Genomic DNA, 16,598 nt, shown 5'->3' on the forward strand with positions numbered 1-16,598 from the left:
GGTTGTTACACCTATCATTGGACCTTTTTGTGGAAATTATCATTGATTAGTGCATTGTTTGTGTACAGACTGTATGCGTGTATGTATCAGTGTGTGCATGCACGTGTATTGTTTGTGTGCAGACTGTATGCGTGTATGTATCAGTGTGTGCATGCACGTGTATTGTTTGTGGGTGGAGGTTTCTCCCTGAATAATTTACATGGGCAGATATTTATGATTCAGAGTTATTAAACATTAGCTCCCTGCCTTTCTACAATCTAATTTCTTTCCCATTGATCTTCATCATGTACTGATATATTACCTGAGCTGTTTCTAGTTCTGCTGGGAGAACAAAATCAACCAGTTTTCATCTGCTGCCACAAATCAGACATGTGTGTTTAGCTATGAAAAAGCCATGTTTACATTGATTCTCCACTTTCACTCCATTATTGAACGGTTTCATTAGCAGTGCTGCCTGGAAGAGGGACAACGGGGATAGAATTTGGATATGAATTTCAGATTAAAAAACTGGATCTATTACAGATATTCAGCCTGCCTGGGAAGGAAATGGAGGTTCAATCATTCAAAGCCCACTGGGCTAAAACATTGTTTCAACAATTTCTCAACGTATTTTGATGAGGATTCTACGTAGAAAATACATTGAATTTGAAAAAAAAAGTTATCAACTGCTGTTGAGGGTGGAATTTCAACCACAGGATGTCATCATTGTAAAAACAAATCAACATAGACAAACCTTGTTTCAAAGCTACAAATGCAACATTTTATACATCAGATATTCAACATATCCACTATCAGAAAATAAATGATAGTCTGGAGAGCATCTCCTACTGGAGATTTATAGCTACAGATATTCATATGGTCTCCCATCCAGGGTTTTAACCAAGCCCTGCTTAGCTTGATATTTGACAACGACTAATATCAATGTGCTTTGATGATAATTCCTAATGAGCAATCTCTTAAACCTCTAGAGTCTAAGCCTTAAAAATATATTAAAAAATGATCAGCTAAACATTGAATTTGTCATTATTGCTATTAGCCAATAGAAAAGCATTGAATAACAGATTCACTATATGGAACAGTCAAAAAATCTAAAATAAGTTTGTTTTGAAGAGTCTGTCCTGTATCTGAAAGATAGATCCCCTTATTTTAGGGACTAAACTATCTCCATATATACAGTACTTAAGACGAGTCTAGGCTTGTGGGCGTCCTAAATGGAGAACACCATCATGAGAGTCACAGCTTTCCAAAGAGGTGTCATATTAGTGGGTAGCTCAGACCATTGGTTGGCAGAAGAGRCTGTACTGGTTACATAGTGTAGCAGGTTCAAGGGTGTGGGGTTTCCACGTCACCAAGTTCAATAACTAAACACGCACACGGAGCACAACTAGAATGCAAATGGGGAGTTTATTAGGGAGTTTTGCACACTAGAGAAAAGGGGGAATTCACCAACCATTTCACAGTACACAATCCATTCTCGTCATCCGTTCTCCAGGGGTAATCCTAAAACTCAGGTCCTCAGCMAWTCCAGTTGTGTGGGGGTGGTCAGACAGGCCATGTCACAACAAGTACTCACACAGTTCATTCTCTTACTCATCACAACACAAACTTCCCTCTACATTCTCTGCCCCGCTGTGCGGGCGCTTCCTCATTTATTCCCCATGCTCCCTGGCTTAATGATCCACAGGCTCGTCTCGTTGGGGCAGGAAGTCCATATAAGGCTCGGGGGTGGAGCCAGCCATTTGCAAGACATCTCCCTTCAATAACCACTCCCCTCACCTCTCCCTGCCGTGTGCCACAATAGTGACAGTTCAAGTGGAACGGTTCATCCCACTGTGGTCCTCTCTAAAGTCCTCTGGCCGTCTTCATAACCACAATAAATAAATCAAAGACAGTTGTCAAACATGGGCCTGTCCAGATAAGGTCGCTGTAGAATCTCTGTGGCTACATGCAGCTGTCTTCCCTGCTCAATGTCTGAGTCTGTGTGTGAAAATGTGTTGTTGCACTGAGAGAGTGATTCTACCTGCCCAAGAGTGCGTAGCTATACGAGGCCTAACGGATCTACCGGAGCGCCCCAAACATGGTAGTCAATTGAGCTAATTGGAACTACCTGACCCCAATGACACATGGTAGTCTAATAGGCTAATGGAATCTACCTGACCCCAAGACCATGGTTAGTCTAATGAGCTAAATGGAATCTACCTGACCCAAGACCATGGATAGTCTAAATGAGCATTAAATGGAAGTCTAACCATGACCCCCAAGACCTGGTAGTCTAAATGAGCTAATGGAATCTACCTGACCCCAAGACCATCGGATGCTATAATGAAGCTAATGGAATCTACGCTGAACCCCAAGACCATGGGTAGTCTAATGAGCTAATGAATCTACCTATCCCGTAAGACCGGTGGTAGTCTAATGAGCTAATGGAATCTACCTGACCCCAAGACCATGGTAGCCAGTAAACTCCAGATATACAGTACTTCCATACATTTTTTAAACTAGTTTCCCGGGGATCTTTAGACGAGTATTGTGAGGCTTGTGGGCGTCCTAGAGCAAAACGGAGAACACCATTGTGTTCGTGAGAGTTGTCATATTAATAGGTCGCCCAAACCTTTCGGACGCTACAGACAGAAGTTGGCAGAAGAGGCTGTACCAACTTAGAACAAAATGGAGTCTCATCTTTCAATAGTTTGTAGGACAAACCGTTTGAACGCTACAGACGTTTTTGTGAGAAGACCGATTTTCAGGATGTCTCGTGGTTTGACAAACATCGCTCTAGCTCTACCATCTTTCCCCGCAGATGCGGAAGGGCGATATCGGCAGATGCGGTAGATTGARAAGCAGCCATGCAATAAAACAGATATCTTTATCTTAAACAGATGGATTTTGATGGGGATTTTTTATTATGTTGTTTAGATTTCTGCAGGGGCGTGGAAGTTGTAGGCCAAGGGTTAATAACTACATATATTCACTGTTGCTATCAAAATCATTCCAAAGGATAGGTTTAACAGAGCAAATTAAATGTAATCATACGTCATATAGTATCACTGAGACTATTTAGGCCTACAGTATGTAGCATTTGCAAAGTCATCAACAGCTATTGTTTCAATTCAACCCAGGGTTCAAATAAAAATAAACAATACATACAGTATTATCCATATAGGTCAAGCTTTGGTTAATTTCAAATGTATTCTTCAAATGAATCATTAATATGTTGGATTCATGTCTCTATCTTAAAGAATAGGACTAAATCTAATCCAACTTTAAATGCACTTCAAATAAAGTTTGATTTGATGTAGTCCTATTCTTTAATGTTGATTCTTGGTTGAGATGGAGACGTGAATCCAACATATCTGTTACATTGCCTCCTAACGGAGGGAGGTGCAGGAATCAGGAGCAGGAGAGCAAGGAAATCCCAGTGGCAAAATAGTTTGTTGAGCAGTCCCAACACAACTACAACATGGGACTGAAACACGCCCAAACGAGTTTGCCACACACCCAGGGAATAAAGCGCTACACAAGGGGGAGAAACCTCTACTCCTAAACTCACTACCAAACGGCACAACTGCCGTGAGAAAAGAAACCCCCGTGGTGCAGACACGCACCCCTACTAACGTAACCACAGAAAACAATCCCGCACAAATATACCCACCGAAATCAACTAATAAGACACAGGTGTAAACAATACAGACAGACACAAACGAAAAGGAAAAATGGATCGGTGGCAGCTAGTAGGCTGGCGACGACGACCACCGAGCACCGCCCGAACAGGGAGAGGAGCCACCTTCGGTGGAAGTCGCTGCGGCTCCTGCGGCTCCTGCAGTCGCTGCGGCTCCTGCAGTGCGCCGACGCCGGCCTCGAGGACGACCCGGAGGACGAGGTGCAGGGCGTTCTGGATGGAGGCGGTGAAACTCACTCAGTAGAGATGGGTCCAAGACGTCCATCACCGGCACCCAGCATCTCTCCTCCGGACCGTACCCCTCCCAATCCACGAGGTACTGCAGGCCCCTCACCCGACGCCTGGAATCCAGTATGGATCGCACTGTGTATGCCGGGGCCCCCTCGATGTCCGGGGGGGGCGGAGGTACCTCCCACACCTCAGCTCCTTGAAGCGGACCAGCTACCACCGGCCTGAGGAGAGACACATGAAACGAGGGGTTAATACGGTAATAAGGGGGAGCTGTAACCTATAAAACACCTTGTTTATTCTCCTCAGGACTTTAAATGGCCCCACAAACCGCAGACCCAGCTTCCGGCAGGGCAGGCGGAGGGGCAGGTTTCGGGTCGAGAGCCAGAACCGGTCTCACTGCGGTGGCGGTCAGCGCTCGCTTTCTCCCGCCTTTCGGCCCGTCTCAGGTGCCCGTGGACGGCCTCCCAGGTTTCCTTCGAGCGCTTCACCCAGTTCTCCACCACAGGAGCCTCGGTCTGGCTCGGATGCCACGGTACCAGGACCGGCTGATACCCCAACACGCACTGAAAGGGCGAAAGGTTAGTTGAGGAGTGACGGAGTGAGTTCTGGGCCATCTCTGCCCATGGAACGTACCTCGCCCACTCCCCTGGCCGGTCCTGGCAATACGACCGCAGAAACCTACCCACATCCTGGTTTACTCTCTCCACCTGCCCATTACTCTCGGGGTGAAAACAAGAGGTCAGGCTGACAGAGACCCCCAGACGCTCCATGAACGCCCTCCAAACCCGGGACGTGAACTGGCGACCCCGATCAGAAACTATGTCCTAAGGCACCCCGTAGTGCCGGAAGACGTGAGTAAACAGGGCCTCCACAGTCTGTAGGGCCATAGGGAGACCGGGCATAGGGAGGAGATGACAGGACTTAGAGAACCGATCCACAACGACCAGGATCGTGGTGTTACCCTGGAACAGAGGAAGATCGGTCAGGAAGTATACCGACAGGTGTGACCAAGGCCGCTGTGGAACGGGGAGGGGTTGTAACAGGTGTCTAGAAGCCTTGCACTGAGCGCACACTGAACAGGAGGAGACATAGACCCTCACATCCTTAGATAAAAAGATAAAGATAAAAAAGGGCCATCAGTATTTCCCCCTAAGGCTTCGCACCGTCCTATCGATACCCGGATGACCAGAGGAGGGTAACGTGTGCSCCCMCCGAATCAACCTATCACGAACACCAAGCGGGACGTACCTCCGTCCAGCTGGACACTGAGGTGGAGTAGGCTCTGACCGAGATGCCCACTCGATGTCCGCGTCCAYCTCCCACACCACCGGCGCCACCAGACAAGAGGCCGGAAGTATGGGGGTGGGATCTATGGACCGCTCCTCTGTATCGTACAGACGGGACAGTGCGTCTGCCTTAGCGTTCTGGGAACCTGGTCTATACGATATCGTAAATCTGAATCTGGTGAAAAACATGGCCCACCTTGCCTGGCGAGGGTTCAGTCTCCTCGCCGCCCGGATGTACTCCAGATTACGGTGGTCGGTCCAGATGAGGAAAGGGTGTTGAGCCCCCTCAAGCCAATGTCTCCACACCTTCAGGGCTTTTACRACAGCCAGCAACTCCCGGTCCCCCACGTCATAGTTTCGCTCCGCCGGGCTGAGCTTCCTCGAAAAGAAAGCGCAGGGRCGGACCTTCAGTGGCGCCCCCGAGCGCTGTGAGAGCACGGCTCCAATCCCAGCCTCGGATGCGTCCACCTCCACTATGAATGCCAAAGAGGGATCCGGATGAGCCAACACGGGAGCCTCGGTTAACAGAGTCCTCAAGCGACAAAACGCTCTGTCCGCCTCAGCCGACCACCGCAGACGCACCGGTCCCCCCTTCAGCAGTGAGGTAATGGGAGCAGCCACCTGCCCAAAACCCCAGATAAACCTCCGGTAGTAATTGGCAAACCCTAAAAACCACTGCACCTCCTTTACCGTGGTGGGAGTTGGCCAATTACGTACGTTTGCAATGCGGTCACACTCCATCACCAACCCTGATGTGGAAATGCGATAACCCAGGAAGGAGATGGCCTGTTGGGAGAACACGAATTTCTCAGCCTTGACGTACAGGTCATGCTCCAACAGTCGCCCAAGTACTCTGCGCACCAGAGACACATGCGCGGCACGTGTGGCGGAATATATCAGAGTGTCATCGATAGACGCCACCACACCCTGCCCGTGCAGGTCCCTGAAAATCTCGTCTACGAAGGATTGGAAGACTGCTGGGGCATTCTTCAACCCATACGGCATGACGAGGTACTCATAATGGCCGGAGGTGGTACTAAATGCTGTCTTCCACTCATCTCCCTCCCGGATACGCACCAAGTTATACGCGCTCCTGAGATCCAGTTTTGTGAAGAAGCGTGCTCCATGAAATGACTCCGTCGCCATAGCAATGAGAGGTAGCGGGTAACTGTACCCCACCGTGATAGAATTTAGACCTCTATAGTCAATGCACGGACGCAGACCTCCCTCCTTCTTCTTCACAAAAAAGAAACTCGAGGAGGCGGGTGACGTGGAGGACCGAATGTACCCCTGCCTCAGAGATTCAGAGACATATGTTTCCATAGCCACCGTCTCCTCCTGTGACAGGGGATACACCTGACTCCTGGGAAGTGCAGCATTTACGTGGAGGTTTATCGCACAAACCCCTCGTCGATGGGGTGGTAATTGGGTCGCCCTCTTTTTACAGAAGGCAATAGCCAAATCGGCATATCCGGGGGGAATGCGCACTGTGGAGCTTTGGTCTGGACTCTCCACCGTCATTGCACCGATGGAAACTCCCACACACCTACCTGAGCACTCCTCTGACCACCCCTTTAGAGCCCTCTGTTGCCACGAAATAGTGGGGTTAGAGGCCAACCAGGGAATCCCCAGCACCACTTGGAAACGCAGGTGTATCAATGAGGAAGAGACTAATGCTCTCCTTTTGACCCCCCTGCGTAACCATGTCCAGTGGAGCCGTGGCCTCCCTGACCACCCCTGACCCTAATGGTCGACTATCTAGGGAGTGCACATGGAATGGTTTGTCCATCTGAACCAGGGAAATCCCTAACCTATGCGCGAAACCGCGGTCCATGAAATTCCCCGCTGCGCCTGAATCTACTAGCGCCTTATGCTGGGAATGGGGAAACGGCCTGCCGTCTCGACTCCCAGACGAGCTCTTCCAGCACCGGTCGGCAGTGTGCCCTCTCCGACCACACCCAGTGCAGGAGGAGGCTCCTCCTCCGATCGCCCTCGCTGCAGCACCCCCTAACTCAATGGGGGTTGGAGCGGAGGCGCTGGGGAATGGAACCAACAGGACCCGATCCGGACGCCCGCGTGTAGCCAGCAAGTTGTCCAACCTGATGGACATGTCCACTAGCTGGTCCAGGGTGAGGGTAGCGTCTCTACATGCTAGCTCCCTGCAGACGTCCTCACGTAGGCTGCATCTATAGTGGTCAATCAGGGCCCTGTCGTTCCACCCTGCGCCTGCGGCCAAGGTCATGAACTCCAGCGCAAAGTCTTGAGCGCTCCTCATCTCCTGTCGTAGATGGAACAGAYGCTCACCCGCCGCTCGACCCCCGGGGGGGGTGGTCGAACACGGCCCGGAAGCGGCGGGTGAACTCTGGGTAGTGGTCCCTTGCCGAGTCTGGTCCATCCCAGACCGCGTTGGCCCACTCCAGAGCTTTGCCTGACAGGCAGGAGACGAGGGTGTTCACGCTCTCACCTCCCGAAGGAGTCGGGTGCACTGTTGCCAGGTAAAGCTCCAGCTGGAGMAAAAAACCCTTGCACCCGGCAGCCGTCCCATCGTATTCCCTCGGGAGCGCGAGCCGAATACCGCTGGGGCCGGATGGCGCCAGAGAAAGTGGTGGTGCTGGTTGGAGTGTGGCCGGTGGAGGGGCAGGCAGGCCACCTCTCTCCCATCTCTCCATCGTCGCCATCACTTGATCCATAGCGGTCCCGAGACGATGGAGAACGGTGGTGTGGTGTTGTACGCGCTCCTCCATAGAAGTGGAGAGCGTGTCAGCTCCTGCTGATTCCATAGGGGGGGTGAGAGATTCTGTTACGTGCCTCCTAACAGAGGGAGGTGCAGGAATCAGGAGCAGGAGAGCAAGGAAATCCCAGTGGCAAAATAGTTTATTGAGCAGTCCCAACACAACTACAACATGGGACTGAAACACGCCCAAACGAGGTTGCCACACACCCAGGGAATAAAGCTCTACACACGGAGGAGAAACCTCTACTCCTAAACTCACTACCAAATGGCACAACTGCCGTGAGAAAAGAAACCCCCGTGGTGCAGACACGCACCCCTACTAACGTAACCACAGAAAACAATCCCGCACAAAGACTAACAGGCAGCAGAGGTAAATATACCCACCGAAATCAACTAATAAGACACAGGTGTAAACAATACAGACAGACACAAACGAAAAGGAAAAATGGATCGGTGGCAGCTAGTAGGCCGGCGACGACGACCACCGAGCACCGCCCGAACAGGGAGAGGAGCCACCTTCGGTGGAAGTCGTGACAATATCAATGATTAATTTGTAGACAAACTAAGTCAGTGCCACAACATATACATCTCCTTCAAATATTGATATTTGGTTGCGTTGATAACCAAACACAATTCAATATCACTTTTGCAATACAGTAAATAGCCTATTAACTTGTTGACAAGTAAACAAATAATATGTTGGATTCACGTCTCCAACTGAACCAAATATAAAAGGTAAAGAACAGAATTAAAACAGTGGTAGCATTAKATATCCTTTAAATGTTGATATATAACCGAACACACAATTCAATAATACTTTTGTAATACAGTAAATAGTCTAAACTTAAGGCTTTCTTACAAACTAATGTAACAGTATTTATTCAACTTTAAAATGAGTAACACATCCATGGCCACATGTTGAGGTTAGCCAACTGTAAATATAAATGTCTTCTTATGTCGTCATAGAAAGCACGCATGTTCAAGATAGCATACAACGGTCGCAGGTCTGTGGAGATCTTCACTATTACTGTAATAATCTGTGCAGAATCTCAAACAGCATTGATCACTTGCACCATGTACTTTGTAATCTCAACTGCAATCCAGGTCATTTGGTTCTGCTATTAGATGAAGCACAGTGAAAACATATTTAATTGTTGTATAAATACAAAACATCTGACATTGTATTCCCATTTGAACTTTGTTGTGCTTTTGAAGGGTTGAAATCGCAGTGATAACACATTTAGATGACAACTCAACCAAAAATCAGACAGTGTTTTTCCTTTGGAATTTGGTTGTGATTTTATACTGAACAAAAATATAAACGCAACATGCAACAATTTCAAAGATCTTACTGATTTAAAGTTCATATAAGGAAATCAGTCAATTTAAATGAATTCATTAGGCCCTAATCTATGGATTTCACATAACTGGGAATACAGATATGCATCGGTTGGTCACAGAAACCCCCCAAAAAAGGTAGGGGCGTGAATCAGAAAACCAGTCAGTATCTGGTGTGACCGCCATTTGTCTCATGCAAAGATGCGGGGATGTGTCATCTCCACATATAATTGATCAGGCTGTTGATTGTGGCCTGTGGAATGTTGTCCCACTCCTCTACAATGGCWGTGCGAAGTTGCTGGATATTGGCAGGAACTGGAACACGCTGTCGTACACATCGATCCAGAGCATCCCAAACWTGCTCAATGGGGGACATGTCTGGTGAGTATGCAGGCCATAGAAGAACTGGGACATTTTCAGCTTCCAGGAATTGTGTACAGATCTTTGGGGCATGGGGCCATGCATTATCATGCTGAAACATGAGGTGATGGTGACGGATGAATGGCCTCAAGATCTCGTCACTGTATCTCTGTGCGGTCAAATTGCCATCAATTAAATGCAATTGTGTTTGTTGTCCATAGCTTATTCCTGCCMATACAATAACCCCACCACCACCATGGGGCACTCTGTTCACAACGTTGACATCAGCAAACCGCTCGCCCACACAACGCCTTACACGTGGTCTGCGGATGTGTGGCTGGTTGGACGTACTGCCAAATTCTCTAAAACACTATTGGAGGCAGTTTACATKAGATAAATTAACATTAAATTCTCTGGTAACAGCTCTGGTGGACATTCTTTCAGTCAGCATGCCAATTGCCCGCTCTGTCAAAACTTGAGACATCTGTGGCATTKTGTTGTGTGACAAAACTGCACATTTTAGAGTGGCCTTTTATCATCCCATGTASAAGGTGCACCTGTGTAATTATCCACCTGTGTTTAATCAGCTTCTTGATATGCCACCCCTGTCTGGATGGATTATCTTGGCAAAGGAGAAATGCTCACTAACAGGGAGGTAAAAAAAATRTGTGCACAGCATCTCAGAAAACATTTAGCTTTTTTGTGCATATGGAACATTTCTGGGATCTTTTATTTCAGCTCATGAAACATGGGACCAAGACTTTACATGTTGTGTTTATATTTTTGTTCAGTGTAGATGTTTGAAAGCATAGTGATAACACATTGGGAATTATTTTTGAGGGGTGAATAAAGTTTGAAATCTCATTGATCAACGTCTCTACCAAATATTACCCAAATGTCCACATTGAAATGGCGTTGTTTGCCCAGCGGGAGGTGTTTCTTTGTTTAAAAACAACGTGATGAAGAAGATAAAGAATAGCTTCAGTTCTTCACCGACACAACATAGGGCTACAGGCAGGTAGGTACACGTGCTTCAGCCTCCTTTACATAATACACTAACTTCATTGCTATTCCAGTAAGACTCACCCGTCACTAGTTTAGTGTCTGTGTGTGCTTGTGTGTAGAATGCCTCTTCTCTCTTAGTCAGGGAATTTCACGTGTCGTCTTTTCCCCTTTCGTCCATTGTCATGGAGACTTGGGCCAGGCAGGCAGGCCTCTAGAAAGTATTATGGGCTGTGCAGGTGGGGGTTGTTGAATATTAAAACTTGCTGTGGATGCAATGTGACTGTGTGTGTGTGTCTGTGTGGCCTCAGACCCATACGAAACATACTTAATGTATTTCTGAGCACCTCCAACACGTATGAAACCTACTAATGGTCTAGTTACTTCAGACAGAAATGAAATTAGATGGGTCGGCATAATCCATGATGTCAACAAATCCAAAGGTTGGGTGTTCGAGTCACGCAAGGGGACAACTGTAGGATTTTAGGAAACCATTCCCCTAACCTTTATTCTCAACTTAACCCACTTCACCTAACCTTTTACTTAAACAATCCTTTGTCGTTAGTTATCCTAACCACCAACGTAAATTCTCCCAGTAATTCTCCTTTGTTGTTACAGCGCAACAAGCAACCTGGTCTCAGAGAAAGATGTATTATTTTTTATTTTTTTATTTTTTTCACCTTTATTTAACCAGGTAGGCTAGTTGAGAACAAGTTCTCATTTACAACTGTGACCTGGCCAAGATAAAGTACAGCAGATTGACAAATACAACAACACAGAGTTACACATGGAATAAACAAACATACAGTCAATAATACAGTAGAAAAAAAGAAAAAAAAGTCTATATACAGTGTGTGCAAGTGTAACCGATGTGAAATGGCTAGCTAGTTAGCGGAGGTGCGCGCGAATAGCGTTTCAATCGGTGACGTCACTCGCTTTGAGACCCTGAAGTAGTGGTTCCCCTTGCTCTGCAAGGGCCGCGGCTTTTGTGGAGCGATGGGTAACGATGCTTCGTGGGTGACTGTTGTCGATGTGTGCAGAGGGTCCCTGGTTCGCGCCCGGGTCGGGGCGAGGGGACAGACTAAAAGTTACACTGTTACATTGGTGCCGTGACCCGGATCACTGGTTGCTGCGGAAAAGGAGGAGGTCGAAAGGGGGTGAGTGTAACCGATGTGAAATGGCTAGCTAGTTAGCGGTGGTGCGCGCTAATAGTGTTTCAATCGGTGACGTCACTCGCTTTCAGACCTTGAAGTAGTGGTTCCCCTTGCACTGCAAGGGCCGCGGCTTTGTGGAGCGATGGCTAACGATGCTTCGTGGGTGACTGTTGTCGATGTGTGCAGAGGGTCCCTGGTTGCGCCCGGGTAGGGGCGAGGGGACGGACTAAAGTTAAACTGTTACACAAATAAGGGAGGTAATAAATAGGCAATAAATAGGCAATGGTGGCGAAGTAATTACAATATAGCAATTTAACACTGGAATGGTAGATGTGCAGTAGATGACTGTGCAAGTAGAGATACTGGGGTGCAAAGGAGCAAGATAAATAAATAAATACAGTATGGGGATTAGGTAGTTGGATGGGCTGTTTACAGATGGGCATTGTACAGGTGCAGTGATCTGTGAGCTGCTCTGACAGCTTGTGCTTAAAGCTAGTGAGGTAGATATGAGTCTCCAGCTTTAGTGATTTTTGCAGTTCGTTCCAGTCATTGGCAGCAGAGAACTGGAAGGAAAGGTGGATAAAGGAGGAATTGGCTTTGGGGTGACCAGTGAGATATACCTGCTGGAGCGCGTGCTACGGGTGGGTGCTGCTATGGTGACCAGTGAGCTGAGATAAGGCGTGGCTTTACCTAGCAGAGACTTGTAGATGACCTGGAGCCAGTGGGTTTGGCGACGAGTATGAAGCGAGGGCCAGCCAACGAGAGCGAACAGGTTGCAGTGGTGGCTAGTTTATAGGGCTTTGGTGACAACACGGATGGCACTGTGATGGACTGCATCCATTTTGTTGAGTAGGGTTTTGGAGGCTATTTTGTAAATGACATCGCCGAAGTCGAGGATCGGTAGGATGGTCAGTTTTACGAGGGTATGTTTGGCAGCATGAGTGAAGGATGCTGTGTTTGTGAAATAGGAAGCCGATTCTAGATTTAATTTTGGATTGGAGATGCTTAATGTGAGTCTGGAAGGAGAGTTTACAGTCTAACCAGACACCAAGGTATTTGTAGTTGTCCACATATCTAAGTCAGAACCGTCCAGAGTGTGCATGCATTTAGTTTTATTTGCATTTAAGAGCAGTTGGAGGCCACGGTATGAGAGTTGTATGGCATTGAAGCTCGTCTGGAGTTAGTTAACACAATGTCCAAAGAAGGGCCGGAAGTATACAGAATGGTGTTGTCTGCGTAGAGGTGGATCAGAGAATCACCAGCAGCAAGAGCGACATCACTGATGTATACAGAGAAAAGAGTCGGCCCGAGAATTGAACCCTGTGGCACCCCATAGAGACTGCCAGAGGTCCGAAAACAGGCCCTCCGGTTTGACACACTGAACCTATCAGAGAAGTAGTTGGTGAACCAGGCGAGGCAATCATTTGAGAAACAAAGGCTGTTGAGTCTGCCAATAAGAATGTGGTGATTGACAGAGTCGAAAGCCTTGGCCAGGTCGATGAATACGGCTGCACAGTAATGTCTCTTATCGATGGCGGTTATGATGTCGTTTAGCATAATACTAAGCATCCTCCAATTCGTTTGCTATGGTACAACTGGGTGAAACGTATGAAACTACACGTCCTTTGATACTACATGTCCTTTTATTCGTATGATATTGTACAACCGCGTTTCCTTTCATAATGTAACGTATAGAATAATAAGAATTCCCCCGAGACCACATTGGTCTGTGTGTGTGTGGGTAGTGAAAGTGTAGGGCATTAACTATGCAGGCATGAGTTACGTCAGAGCTGTTTAAACAGTACTGCAGAGGGATAGAGTGGGCTTTATAGAGACAAAACCACAAAATATATTCAACCCACACTCTCAGAATAGGATAACAGGATGTGTTTCTTTATTACAAAAAAAACACACACACATTTGGCATTATAGCCTTAATCGAAACAACCCTTTGAGAGGGATGCCGAAAATGACTAAATATATAGTTAAAAAAAAAAAAAAAAACTTTTTATTGCACTTCTGTTGTCCTTCAAGAGGCTAGTGACTGTAACTGGTTTGCACAGTGTAGATGATTCAGATTGACTGCAAGGTAGCAACACGTATTCTCCCCTTCTCCAATAAGACAAGTCTCTGTACAGTGCTCAGAGAATCAGCACGTCCACCTTCTGTCTCTACTGCAACACCACTGTGGATAACACACCACAGGCCAGTCATACTAGTGGAGCATCCTCCTATGTCTGAGTTCCAAATGGCACACTATTCCCTACATAGTGCACTACTTTTGACCAKGGCTATCGGGGAAATATGGTGTAGGTAAATAGGGTGCCATTTAGGACACAGGCTATGGGAGTGCACTACAGCCTCTGCTATATAGTAAGTGATTTGCTATGTGTTGTTGCTTCTGTCTATCCACTTAAATGGACGAATGCTAAATGCTAATGCTAATAGCGTACAATTGAGCAGTGAAAGTAAGGTACAAACAGATCCTCTGATAAGTAGGTAGACTATGAAAGAAATCAAAGTATATAGTAAACAAAACATCAGATTAACAAATAAAGAACTCACTTTGATCCAAGAGACAACAGGACCGTTGTAGCCTAATCAGCTAATGTCCTAAGATGATGGCAGCCATCACGGCCAGCCACAGACCTTTTGGGGGGCATGTGCTCAAACAAAAAAAAGTGCACGCAACATTTTTGGGGGCCACAACCACAGTCACAGATTCGCTGACAAATTATCACTTTTATTATTTAGATGCATAGAAGGAATAGATGTCTTAATGGCAAATTAAATGACACAAATAAATAACATTTAGTCTCAAATGTGTAAGTCTTTGTCACTTTACTAAAAGCAATAACAATAACAAAATAATAATAAAATATTATAAAACTGATGAGTAAAATATTTTGCACAACTATTTTGAATTGGAATAAATGCTGCACTATTTGACAATTAACCAACACAATGAAAACAGAAGATTGGGAGAAATACTGTAACCTATCATGACTATATCCAACCCAACTCCATTTGTTTCCACTATGTATCTTACCTGGCTGAAACTTTGATCTAGTGGAATAAGTATTGAGGAGCATCAAATGAAATCAAATGTATTCGTCACATACACAGTTTACGTGCAAGCTCCCTCAGCAATGCAGTACATGAATCAATAAAAACAACTAYAATGGAAAGATGAGACTCTCGCGACCACGATGGTGTTCTCCGTTCTTCTCTAYGACTCCCACAAGTGTCTTGGGACTCGTCTGAAGTCGGTACAGCCAATCTGCCAACTTCTGTTTATAGTGTCCGAACATGTTTGGGCTACACACTCATATGGCCCCTCTGTGGAATGGTGAGACTCTCACAAACACCTATGTTTAGGTTGTTTTGCTCTAGGACGCCAACAGGCTCACAAGACTCATCTGAAGGTCTCCCGGTACCAGTTGAATTTTTTTTTATGGAAGTACAGTATATATGGAGACTGTCCCAGTCCCAAAAATAAGGGCTTAAATACATGAATACATCCTGATCTTTCTTATACCTCTCAGATATAGGACAGACACTTTCAAACAAACTTCCTTTACATTTTTTGGGGGGGACCATCTGTTGTTCAATGTTAAAGCCAATTTATTATTTATCCGAAAATGTGGTCGGAGGCRCCGTATCGATGGCGTGACGCAATTGCGGAGCCTCCGGAGGCATGCAGAGCCCAAATTGAGCTCCGTATGGCATCACTGTGCACCTTTCAAATGTTGTAACAATGCGGAGGGCTCTGTCTAGCTCCACATGAACATGATTGGTTGATGGTAGATGACGACGGGAGGTCCTGTATAAACACAAACTCACTTCCTTGACAACTTCCTTCACAATAGCTCTGCGCTATATATATATTTTTATACTTCTAATCAAATAGCAACATAATTCTTGGTATGATGTTCTTAAAACAATTCCACATAGCTTAGTAGAACAAGTTTTCACAGGTACAGGAAATCGTGTGGAATTATACCACCATCCAACTTTCCAGAGATCCAGAGAAATGATCCAACATGAGAACTGCCCACAAAACAGGGTTGTCACTAGTTACCACAGCCACAATGTCATAAACCGTTCCTATTTCTACAATGTATCTTCTTAAAATGTGATTTTAAACCTAGCCCTAACCTTAGCCACACTGCTAATCTTATGCCTAACCCTAACCTTAAATAATTTTTTATAGACAGTTTTTACTTTGCGGTTGTGGTAACTAGTGACAACCACAAAACAGGAAACTGGAACCCATTTTGGGGGTTAACAGCTCCAGCATGTTATGTTCTGTATGTAAGAGGTCTGTCGACAGATGGTGTTGCCCTGTGTGACTGTGTTCCTCTCTGTGTTTTCACAGTGAAGAAAGCCAAGCTGGATGGAGCCCAAGGTATGTGCTGCTGGGAACCTGGAAATAGAATAGACAAAACAGGACTGGGTTGGGGAAAACTTGCTAGCTATGTTTTATAGGGACAGGAGTTTACCTGATCATGTGAGGCTGGTCAGGTCATGTGCTGAGGAAAAACTCCTGCCCTGGTCCTAGATCTGTGTTTCAGCCAACTTCTCTGACTAGAGTTCTTATATGGAGCATTTCTTTCCTCTCCTCTTCAGTTGTTTCTTTCTCTACCACTCACAGATAAATTCAGTTCTTTCACTCTCTACCCCTCACAGATAAATTCAGTTCTTTCACTCTCTACCTCTCACAGATAAATTCAGTTCTTTCACTCTCTACGTCTTACAGATAAATTCAGTTCTTTCACTCTCTACCCCTCACAGATAAATTCAGTTCTTTCACT

At 46.3% G+C, this 16,598-nt stretch overlaps 1 long non-coding RNA gene across 1 annotated transcript in view; it reads left to right on the forward strand.

Annotated features, from left to right (window-relative positions):
* Positions 1 to 16,598, forward strand: part of LOC111956298 (uncharacterized) — a 20,789-nt gene that overhangs the window by 3,571 nt on the left and 620 nt on the right. The window contains exon 2 of the long non-coding RNA XR_002876245.2: positions 16,163 to 16,192. This is a non-coding gene — a long non-coding RNA (uncharacterized lncRNA). The remainder of the gene's footprint in view (positions 1 to 16,162; positions 16,193 to 16,598) is intronic.

This window comes from Salvelinus sp. IW2-2015, linkage group LG32 (assembly GCF_002910315.2).
Source record: "Salvelinus sp. IW2-2015 linkage group LG32, ASM291031v2, whole genome shotgun sequence".
Classification (NCBI taxonomy): Eukaryota; Metazoa; Chordata; class Actinopteri; order Salmoniformes; family Salmonidae; genus Salvelinus; species Salvelinus sp. IW2-2015.